The sequence below is a fragment of the Cervus canadensis genome, chromosome 24 (genome assembly GCF_019320065.1).
Source record: "Cervus canadensis isolate Bull #8, Minnesota chromosome 24, ASM1932006v1, whole genome shotgun sequence".
NCBI classification, from domain to species: Eukaryota; Metazoa; Chordata; class Mammalia; order Artiodactyla; family Cervidae; genus Cervus; species Cervus canadensis.
Genome location: NC_057409.1, coordinates 36,904,229 through 36,918,655, shown reverse-complemented (window position 1 = coordinate 36,918,655; position 14,427 = coordinate 36,904,229). Strand labels below are relative to the sequence as shown.

Below are 14,427 nucleotides of genomic sequence, written 5' to 3'. Positions count from 1 at the left end.
GCAATAACCTCATATTTTTCTACCCATCTTCAGTTCCAATTTTTCCTTGAATGAAAAAAATGAAATAACATTATTTTTGTACACCAATGCAAGAAAGAGTCTATTAGATATTATAGAGAGAAAATGGTGTAAAACCCATGGAATCTGCCCTCAACTAACTTGAAATCGCAGGACTTTGGTAGAGGAAAGTTTGTTTACATAACAGCGCTCTCTCTGCCTTTGGGGTACAAGGAGAAGGAAGAGTTGGGAAGGGGTAGGCAAAGCATAAAGATTAGGGGAGGAAACAAAAAACAGTGTGGAATGTGGCGGTTTAAGAAAACAGTTAGTGGCCTTAGGGATGTGAAAATTTCTCTCCAGACACATTTGTTGGCCCAGATATTCACAATGGCTACCTTTGTAAAGAGCATATTGTCACACTCCATTTGAAAAATAAGTCACAGTAGATGAACAATGTCTAGAAAAATATCTTGAGTTAATTCTCCCAGAATATTAAATATAATCAAATCTTATTTCTTTAATTATATGTTTGCTATTAGAAGCAAAAGAGGAAAAAAGCCACAAAATTATGGAAAAAGGTAGTATAAATATAATATTAATATAATTTCTAATACTGCCGTCTAGAATTCTTTCCACGTGAACTCTTTTTAGCAAACTTGATGGTATTGTCAAGAAAGAATATTCATTTATTCATTGATCATGTAGAATATTTCCTTTTAATTTAAAAGCTAATATGTCTTTTATCTAGTATCTTTTATAGCTTAGAAATCTGATGATAAGGAACATAGAAGTGCCCCCACTCTCCATTCCAGTTCCCCTTTCTTTTCACTCAAGGGATTTGATATCCATCATTATGTTCTTTGGTTCCAATCAATAGGAGGATTTAGGATCTTAAAACACGTTTAGATATACCATTGATTGTATTGTAGATATTCAAAGCGTGTGTAGTTCTGACAAGCTGTTTTATTTAAGCTGCTGGTAACTAAATAACCCATACGTGTGCATGCTAAGTCTCTTCAGTCATGTCCAACTCTTTGTGACCCAGCGACTGTAGCCTGCCAGGCTCCTCTGTCCATGGGATTCTCCAGGCAAGAATACTGGAGTGGGTTGCCATGCCCTCCAGGGGATCTTCCTGACCCAAAGATTGAACCTGTGTCTCTTATGTCTCCTAAATTGGTAGGTGGGTTCTTTATCACTAGCACCAGCTCTGAAGCCCAATATTCCCAGTTAATACTCTCCTCCCATTTGTAATGTACCCCTGGTAAAAGGACTAAAGGAAAAGGAATGAGAGGGACTAAGACATTTCATATCTTGGGTAGCAATCACCCAAGAGTACTCGCCTCTAAATAGCAGAGAAAATAAGTATGAATTTCATAAATTTTTGGAATGTGAATTTTGGCTTATTAACAAAATAAATTTTTATAATAATATACATTTTGAGAAATCATTTCAATATGACATTGCATTTATTTACCACCACAGTAGACATTTTATAATTTGAACTGTAAATGCTCAACATTGCAGGAAAACGCTGTAGAAGCTTGCAGAAGTCAAAGCTTTCAGAATAATCCAGTGGTGTTAAGGTTAAAGACTGCCTACCCATGGAATTAAAAGACGCTGCTCCTTGGAAGAAAAGCTGTGACCAACCTAGTCAGCATATTAAAAAGCAGAGACATTACTTTTCCAACAAAAGTCCGTCTAGTCAAAGCTATGGTTTTTCCAGTAGTCATGTATGGATGTAAGAGTTGGACTATAAAGAAAGCTGAGCAGTGAAGAATTGATGCTTTTGAACTGTGGTGTTGGAGAAGACTCTTGAGAGTCCCTTGGACTAGAAGGAAATCCAACCAGTCCATCCTAAAGGCAATCAGTCCTGAATATTCATTGGAAGAACTGATGGCTGAAGCTGAAAATCCAGTCCTTTGCATCCAATCCAAATGCAAAGAACTGACTCATTTGAAAAGACCCTGATGCTGTGAAAGATTGAAGGTGAGAGGAGAAGGGACCGACAGAGGATGAGATAGTTGGATGGCATCACTGACTTTATGGACATGAGATTGAGTAAGCTCCGGGAGTTGGTGGTGGACAGGGAAGCCTGGTATGCTGTGGTTCAGGGGATCACAAAGAGTCGGACATGACTGAGCGACTCAACTGAACTGACCTGAATTCAGATGGATTAGTACTAGCTTTAGTTCAGTTCAGTCGCTCAGTTGTGTCCGACTCTTTGTGATCCCATGAATCGCAGCACACCAGGCCTCCCTGTCCATCACCAGCTCCCGGAGTTTACTCAAACTCATGTCCATCGAGTCGGTGATGCCATCCAGCCATCTCATCCTCTGTCGTCCCCTTCTCCTCCTGCCCCCAAGCCCTCCCAGCATCAGGGTCTTTTCAAATGAGTCAACTCTTCGCATGAGGTGGCCAAAATATTGGAGTTTCAGCTTCAGCATCAGTCCTTCCAATGAACATCCATGGCTGATCCCCTTTAAGATGGACTGGTTGTATCTCCTTGCAATCCTAGCTTAACTCTCAATTACTGCTAACTCTCCAGTTCTCCGAATTGTTGACTAAGGAATGACAAAGATTTAGAATATTGAGATAACGGTCTTCAAAGCTTGGAGAACAGTAAACAAAATAATTCCTTTTAGCAGTTTTAAAAAAGAAATAAGGATTTTATATCTAATATCATGCAATGCATCATTTGATTTTGTGTCCTTAGCCAGTCTTCCATTAAACTCTAATGTTCCTACTTGTGGAGACATTAGATAAAATGCAGGTTCATTTCATGCTTCCAGAAAGATCAGCCAAGAAATTCGTAAGTCCTGAAGATGATTCTGCTTGACTGATTGTCAAGTGAAAATTTTTTGAAGTGAGAACTTCTCAACACTAATTCTTTCATGGCTTGCCCATTTGTCTTATAAATATGTTTCCCCACAGGCTGGTAGTATCTCCAGTAGTGAAAGAAAGCAGTTTGTATCAACTTTCAGGTGATTGGAAAGATGAAGAGAAATATGTAATGTAATTTCTAAATAGGGATTCACAAGCATGCAAAAAAATGACTAGAATAATTTTTGTTAAAATACATAATAAATAGATAAACAGATAACTAAAAAAATCTAAAGTTAAAGGAAAGATGTACTCAAAATGGCTATAAATGTGCCAAAGATGAAAAGCCTAAAACTTTATATTTGTTAACCAATACATAAACCAAATAAAATACTTACATTAAGGATTTAGTCTAGTGATTTCTGAAACTGAATGTTCTCAGCTGATAAGCTCAGAATTCAGAATTTTTAGGAGGTAATTCATGGTTTTTATATGTGTTTTAGTGTTATAATTTTAATTATTTGTTCATATAGGTATTAGTTTAATGAATATTTACTGTGTACCAGTTACGTACTAGGCCTAGTTCTAGGTACCTGGGATACATTAGTGAGCAAAACATGCAAAGAGTTTGCCTTCATGGACCTTACAAGTGAATGAGAAGAGAAAGCAATAAAGAATAAAAATAAGTAAACTATATAGTATATTAGAAAATAAGTATTATGCAAAATAAGATAAAGAAGATAAATAATGGGAATTTCAGGTTGCAGTATTAAATATCATGGTTAGGTTAATCCTCCTTGAGAAGTTAATATTTGAGGATAGACTTGATGGAGGGAGTGGAGTTATTTGGAAGAAACATGCCCACAGGCAGAATCTGACTATAAATAAATTTAATTTAAACAAAACATGCATTGTGTAATATGGAATTGATATAATGTTCTTTGATGTAACCTTTAAGATTCACCATGGTATTTGATTATTTCTAACTTTGTCTAATAAAATGAGGGTAATGATTGGCCAAGAGAGATATTTTATTATTACAATCTGTACTTCTAAAGTAGGTTAAATGGAACAATATATTTAAAAACATACACAATAAACTCAAATTGTCGAACAGTGAAGTACTTTAAAAAACACATGAGCATATATCTCACAGATGTGACATTGTACACTCTAATAATAGACCAAATAGATAGTGAATAAAATTATGATGTCTTCTTCAACTGTAGGAATGTTTGTGTTCACACATATACATCATTAAACTATGAACTGATGGAATTTGAAATAATTCTGAAAATCAAAATTCTTGTTTCTAATGCTCTTTCATGCACACCTAGAACAATACACAGTCTGTTTAAAGTCTTAATACCTATCCTAGAAAAATGGAAAATTCTTAATTCTATGTTTAATTTTTTTCTCCATTTCTGATACCTTGGAAGTGTTAAGCTGAATTACAAACTAATTAGTTCAGCAGTTTAGGGACTGAATTTCTGCTTCACTACTTACCAGCTGTATGTTCTTGGAATGTAACTAAACCTAACTGGGCCTGTTTCCTCAGCTGTGAAAGGCAGTTCATAACTCTGAGTTATTGAATAAAATAATGTGTTCAAAGGGATTGGCACATTATTGGAATTTAATAATTTATATGAGAAGCATGTCATATGCTTTTTTAATTGGTCTGTATCAGAATAATTGCATATAAACAACTGAAGACCAGCCAGAGGCCATATATAATATCAGGCATTATGGTTTCAGTTCAGTTCAGTTGCTCAGTTGTGTCCAACTCTTTGCGACCCCATGAACCGCAGCACGCCAGGCCTCCCTGTCCATCACCAACTCCCGGAGTTTACCCGAACTCATGTCCATCAAGTCGGTGATGCCATCCAACCATCTCATCCTCTGTCATCCCCTTCTCCTCCTGCCCTCAATCTTTCCCAGCATCAGGGTCTTTTCAAATGAGTCAGCTCTTCGCATGAGGTGGCCAAAGTATTGGAGTTTCAGCTTCAACATCAGTCCTTCCAATGAATATTCGGGACTGATTTCCTTTAGCATGGACTGCTTGGATCTCCTTGCTCGTTGGTATCATGTTAATTATTTTTTGTTTTGGCATCATGGCAATTCAGAGAAACAGCTTTGAAAAAACCCAAAGTTAGTAGAAGGAAAGAAATCATGAAGACTAGAGCAGAAACAAATGAAAAAGAAATGAAGAACATAGTAGCAAAGAATAATAAAGTTAAAAGCTGGTTTTTTGTGAATTAGCCAGACACATTAAGAGAAAAAAGAAGACTCAAATCAACAAAATTAGAAATGAAAAAGGAAAAGTTGCAACTGACACCACAGAAATAGAAAGGATCATAAGAGACTACTATAAGCAACTCTACACCAATAAAATGGACAATCTAGAAGAAATAGACAAGTTCTCAGACGAGTACAACTTCCCAAGACTGAATCAGGAAAAAATAGGAAATAGGAAGAGACCAATCACAAGCACAGAGGAAGAGCTTTGTGACACTGTGGGCTGGAAAAGTTCTGGAACCATTGTAAAAGAGGTGCTCAGTAACATCCAACTCTTTGTGACCCCATGGACTATAGCCTGCCAGACTCCTCTCTCCATGGAATTCTCCAGGCAGGAATACTCAAGCAGGCTGCCACTTCCTTCTCCAAGGGATCTTCCCGACCCAGGGAATGAATGCCCATCTCCTGCATCTCTAGCATCGGCAAACAGATGCTTTGCCACTGAGCCACCTACAAAGTCCCTGTAAAAGAGGACAGAATTTAAAAAAAAAAAAAAGAGGACAGAATTTTAAATGGACCAGAAAGGATGTGTAAGATTGGGGTTGGAGAAAAAGAAGTAAACTAGTAATTATGGTGAGAATGAACGAGCAAGGGCTTTGTGTGAAAGGAACAGTTTTGGAAGCACCTTAACTGTTCATTCTTTTGTCATGATAGTGCAGTTTGGTGTGTGTTGCCTCAGACGTGTCATACTTTGACTTGTTGATATACTTCTAAGATAGAGATTTTACTACACAGCTTTTCACTTCATTGTTTTTCACTTCACAGTTGCCTATTAATTTATTAAAACCCTGTATAAAATATCTTCTCCCTTCTAAGTAAAATATCCCCATACAACTCATTTATCCAACAAACATAATCATCATGTGCAGCCTTGGTTGCATGTCACATTTTTAAAATATATGTTCACCCCAAAACCCTTTTCCACAATGTTCACTAATAGGTCCTAAAATTTATTGTAAACAAAGAATTTCTAAACCAATGACACCATAATATTCTACTATTACCATGAAAAATAATTGCTAGTTCAGCTCATTAAGTCATAGTCTCATTACCCTTGAAAAACTATGTTGGCAATAAAAAGCTCTCCAGATGTTGAAAGCTATAATGATAGAACAACCGAAACTCTGATACACTGCTGGTGGGTGTGTAAATTGATTTTAACAATTTTGAAGACAGTTTGGCAATATCTAGTAAAGTTGAATGTATGTCTACTTTATGACCCACTAATTCCATTTCTAGGTGTATGCCCAAGAGAACCAAATATATGTAGAATAACAAATTTAAGAGTACTAGGTAAAAGTGTAATTATTATTTCTCTTACTAATTTTTAAAGTGCAGATTATAGTAATTATAGTCAGTTTTCAGAAAGCCATTTCAAAGCATTTTGGCCATGAGACAGTACTAATTTATTAATTTTTCTAATTTAAATAATCTAATGATTAAAACAGCATATTTAAGACCAATAGAAGTATGATTTATCAAACAAGCTCTTTCTCAGCTGATATTTAAGAGCTGATAGTCCCATGCTAGGTACTTGCAGAATATAAAGAAAGTAGGAGACAAATCCCTGTTTTAAATAAATGTGTATCTTTTCATGGAAATTACCAAAAAAAATTGATTCCATGGGAAAAAAAAATGATTTTTAGTATAAATAAAAGACTATGTTCATAAGGAAGACTGAATATATAGAACAAGGAAGTCAATATAGAATCCAAAAACTTCTCTTGTCCTTAAATACTCCAACTTAATCCAATAATATTGTGATTTTCACACTTACTGTTTAAAAGATATTTGTTGAGTGCTAGATATTCCAGGCACTGTCTTAGTGTTGCTTTAGAGATTAGTGGGCCAAACATGTTAAGATGACTTCCCTCATGACCTAGAGAGTGAGGCAGGTAATAAATAAAAGTGAAATGAGTTAGTCGCTCAGTCATGTCCGACTCTGCAACCCCATGGACTGTAGCTCCCCAGGCTCTTCTGTCCATGGGATTCTAGCCATTCTCCTCTCCAGAAGATCTTCCCAACCCAGGGATTGAACGTGGATCTCTTATATTACAGGTGGATTCTACCGTCTAAGCCACCAGGGAAGCCCCAGGTAATACATAGTAAGCATAAAAAATAAAACTCTATGGTATGATAGAAAGTGGTAAGTGCTATGGAAAAGGGAAAAGGAGAGCAGGTGATGAAGGGCTGCGAAAGGGACAGGACTGCAGTTTTCATTATGGTAGTTAGAAAAGTCCTAGTTTGGAAAATGATATATGACCAAGAACTTCAAAGAAGTAAGAAGGAAATACCTCCATTATCCATTCCTAATGGGCTTAAACGGTGATAGAGAAATACACAGATCCATATCCATAAGGAACAAAACCGAGAATCTTCCAGAAGAAGCACAGGGGTAAGCTAAACTGAACTTGGGATTGGGGGATTCATAAAGATGAGGACCTGAGATAAAGCAGATAACCCAGGGGCAAAGATAGCATGTCTCATCAAAGTGAGAAAAAGAATTGTGAACTTAGATTTCTGTTCACTTCTGTGTTCCCCTCAATATAACTGAAGTTCCTTGAGTAGGAAATGTTCTCCTTTTTTCCCATACCTAAATCCTATGAATATGTGCCATTAAAATTGGTTAAATGAACCGGCAAATAGTGCTACATGACAGTTGAGGCTCATAAGCATAAATTTAAAACATCATGCAAGCCTCTCAATTATCTGGTGTCTAGTGTTATCAGAGTAGAACATACTTAAAGGCAAGAATTATGTTTTACAACTTGGCATGAAAAAATACGCTTGATTCCAGGAACCTGGCTATCACTGGGTTTTTGAGAAACTTGCTTATAAGAATATTGGCTGCTTCTGGAAGCCTAGTCCATAAGAAATTTAGGGTAATTCTGGAATCTTGATCATGCACCTTGGCCTGTAGGAATCCTGCATGAGTCTGAAACATTCTCTGATAGGAGTCTCATGTAATTCTGAATGCTTGATCAAAAGAATCTCATGTGGTTTGGGAAGGTTGTTTTATTGGACTTTGTGATTCTGAATTTTGGCTTGTTAGAATTTTATGTGAATCTAGAATTTTGGGTTGAAGAAATCTTGTCTAATTCTGTAACCTTGGCCAGTGAGAGTCTTACGTGATACAGATTCCTGGCATATGTAATTGCACAGCATTTCAGAACTTCGGCCAGTAAGAACTCGGTCTGAGCATGTAAGGGCTTTCCAGGTGGCCCTAGTGGTAAAGAAGCCGCCTGCCAATGCAGGTTAGAGGTAACAGACACGGGTTCAGTCCCTGGGTGGGGAAGATCCCCTGGAGGAAGGCAATGCAACCCACTCCAGTATTCTTGCCTGAAGAATTTTATGGACAAAGGAGCCTGGCAGGCTGCAGTTCATGGGATTGCAGAGTCAGACAGGGCTAAAGCGATTTAGCATGCACACACACATGAGCATATAACTGGTGTGTAGCATCATGGTGTGGTTTCAGAAAACTAGTTAGTTCAGAACTAACTTTAGTAGTTATAAAGTGTGATTGTGAAACCTTAAAAAAAAGAATTCTGTGTTACATATAGTGCTTATTTTACAAAAGACAAAGTTATACTTCCATTAACAAATGATAAAAGTGAAAAGGAAAAGAATATCCCTACTCATTCTCATTGACTGAACCAAGTATCCACAAATATTAAATGATTCCCAAGGAGTATTAAATATTTTTGGAAGCTGAGCTGACTTTTAAACTGACCAAGACCATTATGTGTGCTTTATGAGATCTTGATAAAATATGATTCATGTTTCAAGAAATGACAGTCTTGTGCATCATTTTTTTTTTTGCTTGCCTAAAAGTGAACAGTAGAGGACAGCATATTAAAACAAAATATTTGCTTTGAAAAAATAACCTTAATGTCCAAAATCACTGAGGAGAAAAATTGTCATGTCATAGAAAGATTATATATAAAGGGACATTTTTTTAAAAGAAAAAAAAAATCCTAACCACTATGGAGGATTCACTGAAACCTGAAATCTCTTGTAATTATTACCTAAGGTAACCATATTTTTTTACTGTGATTAATTTCTTGTATAGCTGACATGCTGAGGGCAGAGGGTAGTAGTGGTAGCAGCAGCTATACTTTAAAATGTCAAAAAAAGCAGCATGATTCTACTTATCAAAGAGTTAAACACGGTTTAGCGACTGAACAACAACAAATCAATGAGTTAACCTAAGAGCAATGACTCATAAGAACTGAACATTGAAAGAATGTTTTAGAAAGGAAATAAACGCAAGGTCAAAATCCTACTCATAATTTTTTTTACTGAATATCTCAGAAAGATTTTAACAAATATTGCGCCCCCGAGTGGTTGCTTTGAGTATTTTTTCCCTTCCTTTTTAAACAATTTTATGTGAGCTCTCAATTTTGCAGCTTCATTATTGGTAACCCCAGGAAGGTTCACATTGTCTATAACTAGGAGGAACCTTGGGAAGCTGATTCAATTCGATTACCCAATTTCATGCTTGCAGAAAGAATGATGCCAGGGATGAGAGAGTGCTTAGTATATGATGATTAAGTTCAGGCTCAACAAGATAGGTTCACAACAGGGCAATCATGCTTTATTCATCTGATTGCCAGACTGGAAATGAAGGAAAAGCAGTGACATAATTACTCCAGTTTCCTAGACGTGGAGTACAGTACAGCATAGCTATTAAGCAAAGCTGGTCTTTGGAATGATTGCAATGCAGAGTTTTAAAGAGGAGGATCACTGCTTTAGCAAATAAAAGAAGACTTACAAAATCACAGACAAAAGGATGTTTCTGGAATCTGTTTTGCTTGCAGACAGAATGGAAGAGAGCACAGAAAGAAAGTTACTTGTTGAGAGAAGAAAAACAGGGACCTGAACTAGGAGACTAGGATGGTGTTTCTGTTGGATCTCCAGCCAGCTTTGTGACCTTGGTCAGATTCCTTGGGCCTCAGCTTTCTCACCTGTGAAACAAAGGGTGTGGACTAGGCTGAGTGGTGTCCAGGAATCCAGGATAGTGTCAGAGGCAAGGAATATTAGGATCCATCTCATACAAAAGAACCAAACTTCTGAAAGCAAAATTAGCTAGTGATCCAAAAATGGAGAAGAAAGGTGACTGATACAGAATGCATATTCATCCTAACACATTCAAAATCTAATATGAAAAACTGATAGAGACAATTCTTTCCAGAAAGAAAAAAAAAATGAAACATATCATTCTGTCTCTGGATTTCCTCCACTGTAGCTTCTCCTTCCATCTCCTCTATCATCACCTTATTTTTTTCCTACTTTCTGTTTCCGGTAACCATGGTGATGCTGCCTCCCAGCAACCTTCTTTGCAGCCGGCCCTTTTGGTACACATGGAATTTTGCTCCATTCACTGATGCAGAGAGCTAGCAATGCTATAAAAATTTATTTATTAACATTTCCCCCCATCCCTTTTGTCCATGAAATAAATGCTGGGAATTATTTCATATTTAACCTCCCTACATAAGGGACACTATAAAACAGGGATATTCAACTGTTAATTTCAGTTGCTAACATAAAGGGGATACTGATTATGCCAGAGATTCAATTCCCTGTCTTGGTCCTGGGGGAGTGTAAAGTCTCACTGCTCAAGCTGGTTGCTACCTCTCTTTGCCTTTGTATGTGAAAGGAATTATTATAGATTGCCTCCAGAAATCACACATCAACCCTGGTTTCCTAATCCTCTTTGTTTTTGCTGCATTCTCCCTTGTAAGGAAACCATTGCCAAGGGCGTAATTATCGCAGTTACAAGGGGATCAAATTTTCCATAAGAAAATATACGTAATTGTGCGCATTTCTCTAATGAACCTATTTATTTGTACTATGAATAAGCAATATGTGATACTCAGTTTTAAAACTATTGTAATGATCTGCCAATGACAAAACATCAAAGAATCTTTCTGATGTCATAAATGCAGATGATAAAAATTCTTATAAACTATCGTTTAGTTATGTCCAGTTTGTGGGGCCCAACTTATTTGTAATCCTATATGCCAGCAAACAATTTCTCTGTTTAAGCACAGGGGTTTGTGTGTGTGTGTGTGTGTGTGTGTGTGTGTGGCATTAACACAAAGGAGAACAGATGATGACATTCATAGGCTTATAGACTCGACTCCTGGGGACACACTTGGATGGACGCAATTAAGATGCCTGTCAGGCATTTGATACCAGAAGCCCCTGTGCAAACCGCTAAATCATAAGCCAGGACTGCATCTTATTGTCAGTGAATGATGGCGGCACCCGGTGGCTTGTCATCATTCTCGAAAATTCTGAGGCTAGTGAGCTCTCTCTCCCTCTCCCACTCGCCTTATTTTCCTTTTCGCCACTGCGGGGACTTTTTCTAATTTGCAGCTTCCCTTTCCCCGACACACACAGACAGGAGCTGGTGGCTTGCAGACTGCGTCTGTCTGGAGCTAGAGAGCCTGAGCCAGACCGCGGAGATCATGTTCCGGGACAAGGATTCTGCTGCAGTTCTCAAAGGCTAGGCTGGGGTGGTATCGCTGCATAGGCGCTGGTAATGGTTTGGGTTTTTTTTTTTTTTCACATTTTACTGTGCTCTCTTTTTAATCCCCCCCTTTTTTTTTTCCAAAGGATCTGCTTTTTGTGATCTCAAAGTGAAATGCTTTTAAATTCCTTACCGAGCTTCCTAAAAAAATCAAGTACTGCGTTTTTTTGTGCTACAGATCTCAAGACGTAGATTTCATATCTGGATGTAAAGAATGCTTTTGCTTACTGGTGAGTTACAGTTTTCAATATTGAGTTAATAAATCTATACATGAATTTTTTTCTTTTGTTTCGGTAGATCCTTCAGATTCTTGTCTCTAATCGAGGAAACATTGATTGGAAACTACTCATTCAGAAAATTAAAAGGTACCACATGTTTTGTTTGGGTGTTTAAATGAGGGAAAATCAGGGAGGATTTCGAATGTTTTATTTAAATTAACCTCTATGCTTGATCTTTTATCCTTAAGCCTACGCTGATCATTGTCTATAGCATGTATGATTTGCTTTGCAGAGAATGCCATTATCCAAGGCTGTTTTGATTCTAAGATGTCTAAAGAATTGTGTTTTTTGTCTGTGTTGCAAGTTGTTAGCAAATATCAATATTTCTGGCTTATTTGGGGATTTCTATCATTGTAACAACTTAAAAAAATGTCCAAAATTCTCTCTTAATAAAAAATTCAATAACTTGAATTTAAGAGAAATATACCAAGTAATGATTTTATCTGAAGGAATCTTGCTAATAAGTGATATTTTTTAAATGCCTAAATGAAATGGCTTGCCCTTCCCAGGTGGAATGAGCGCTAGAGACTCCCAGGAATGACTCAGTATTGTTGGGTTTTGCGAATAAAATATTTTAACTTCTTCTCTGATGATTTAGTCTTTAGCACTGTATTATTTTAAAGGCTGAGGTTGTTTGTTATTGAAAGAACTGATTTTATATGTTTTATTTAGCATTGACAGCATAAGAAAGTAATCCTTCATCTTGTCATTAAAGCAGTTGAATCATTGATCCTGGGCCTTATGCCTTCCATGAAAAATATGAATTTTCAAATTCAGCACCAGGATATATATTGATTGGAGATGCCATTTATGAGTATTACCTTTTCCTTAATTCTTTAAGATGAGCTTTGACTTGAACGTATATTCATGTCAATAAAACCAGTATTTGTAACTTGCCTTTTAAAAAATGGAAGACATTTTCTGCCTTGCTGAGAAGATCAATACATCTTTTAAATCTTTCCTTGGTATTCACATAGGATTTCTCCATAAGACTTACTAGTCCAAAATATTTTTTAAAGGAAGGTTCTTTTTTTTTTTTAAGGTATTTAAAAAATGGCTAATGTTTAACTGCTGATGCTGAAATACCAGAAGTATGCAAGTGTACACCTGTGACTGTGAATATTTGTGGCAGTTGAAGGAGACAAATGCATTGTCCTTGTTTAATTTTCTCTGCAGTGTGTAATTCTGAGAACTTTAATTTATTCATTCCACAATCACTTATTAAGAGCCTTGCTGCTGTGGGTAGTTATTGTGGGAGAGAGGGAAGGGCAGATGCCACTGTCAACCCCTTCCAGAGTGTAGGCATCACCACATAATATTTTTGCACAGAAGAATGAATTCATTAAAATAAATCAGTGTGTTCTAAAAAAGGAAATTGCATTATTTCAGATAGTGAACGAAGTCTAATAGACTTGTCTCAGAAATATATGAAATAGATTGTATTTTTTCCTCAGAAATTTCTCAGTGGAATCATGTATGAAATACCCAAACAAGACTGACTATTCCTCCTGGACATTGTAAACCCTTAGGACCATTCTCTCTTTGTTGGTTTCACTCAGAGTGAGTGAAAACATCTCATATTTGGTGAAAAAAAAATCTATCTGGTATTTGCCCATCTAACTAAATATCTACAGTTTATATTTCAAGTGAGAATCTGTTTCCTGATCTTCAGACTCTTTTAGTTACTCACTATATTAATTTTGAACTTTGGGGTATTTACGTGAATTGAAAAAGGTTGAAGCTACTATTTAGCCACTAAAAAATGTATTCATTATATTGTCAATAGGCATTAATCAGCTCTGTTTTGATTTTTATCTGTGTATTGAAGAGGTGGCGTATTACCTCACAAATCCTCATAGATTCTTATATCTTCTAGAACCATTTTAAAATTCATCTTGGGGTATGTTGATAGATTTTGGGTAGTAAATCAAAGTTTATTCAAATAGTCTGTTACATTGTCAAATCAAAATAGAACTTGGCTACTGGACGCTAAGAGAGTCAGGGACCTGTATCACTGTTTTTCTAATCAATATCGTCTTGACATGAGTTAATTCCTTTGCTGATTTGTTTTTAACTCATATCTTCAGCATGTAGAATAGTCCCTGAACCACAGCAGAAATTCAGTAAATATTTATTTAATTACGTGATGGATAAATGACTCGTCAGTATTTTCCCCCGTTACTTTTTGGTTCTCGTTTTTCATGAGATAACAGACTGTGAAACAGACATTTTGTACTTTTTTTTTTTCAGTTACCCCCCAAATTAATCAAAATTCATTAAATAATTAATGCCAGGTAGAAAATCAGGCAAACCATGTATAAAAAATTTCTTCAGACTATATGCAAAAGTATTTTTTTCTGTGGTTTAAGGTTAAGCTGGAAAGAATTTTTGAAATGTCCCCTTTCACTTTCACCAGCTAGGGTGCCAAACTGCAGCATGGGTTTTCCTTTATGGATGCTTCCTAAATACTATTCCCAGGCCTGGCATTATTTACTGCTCTTCATG

The 14,427-nt window shown here is 36.5% G+C and overlaps 1 protein-coding gene across 20 annotated transcripts in view; it reads left to right on the top strand.

Annotated features, from left to right (window-relative positions):
* Positions 1-14,427, top strand: part of MAP2 (microtubule associated protein 2) — a 285,330-nt gene that overhangs the window by 127,874 nt on the left and 143,029 nt on the right. For 16 of the 20 annotated variants that reach the window (XM_043444919.1, XM_043444916.1, XM_043444925.1 and 13 more), the window contains one exon: positions 11,942-12,009. The gene's annotated coding sequence lies outside the window, so the exon portion shown is untranslated. Of the gene's footprint in view, positions 1-11,297; positions 11,654-11,941; positions 12,010-14,427 lie in introns of those variants that run through there. The other 4 variants (XM_043444910.1, XM_043444909.1, XM_043444911.1 and 1 more) reach the window with 3 other exon arrangements.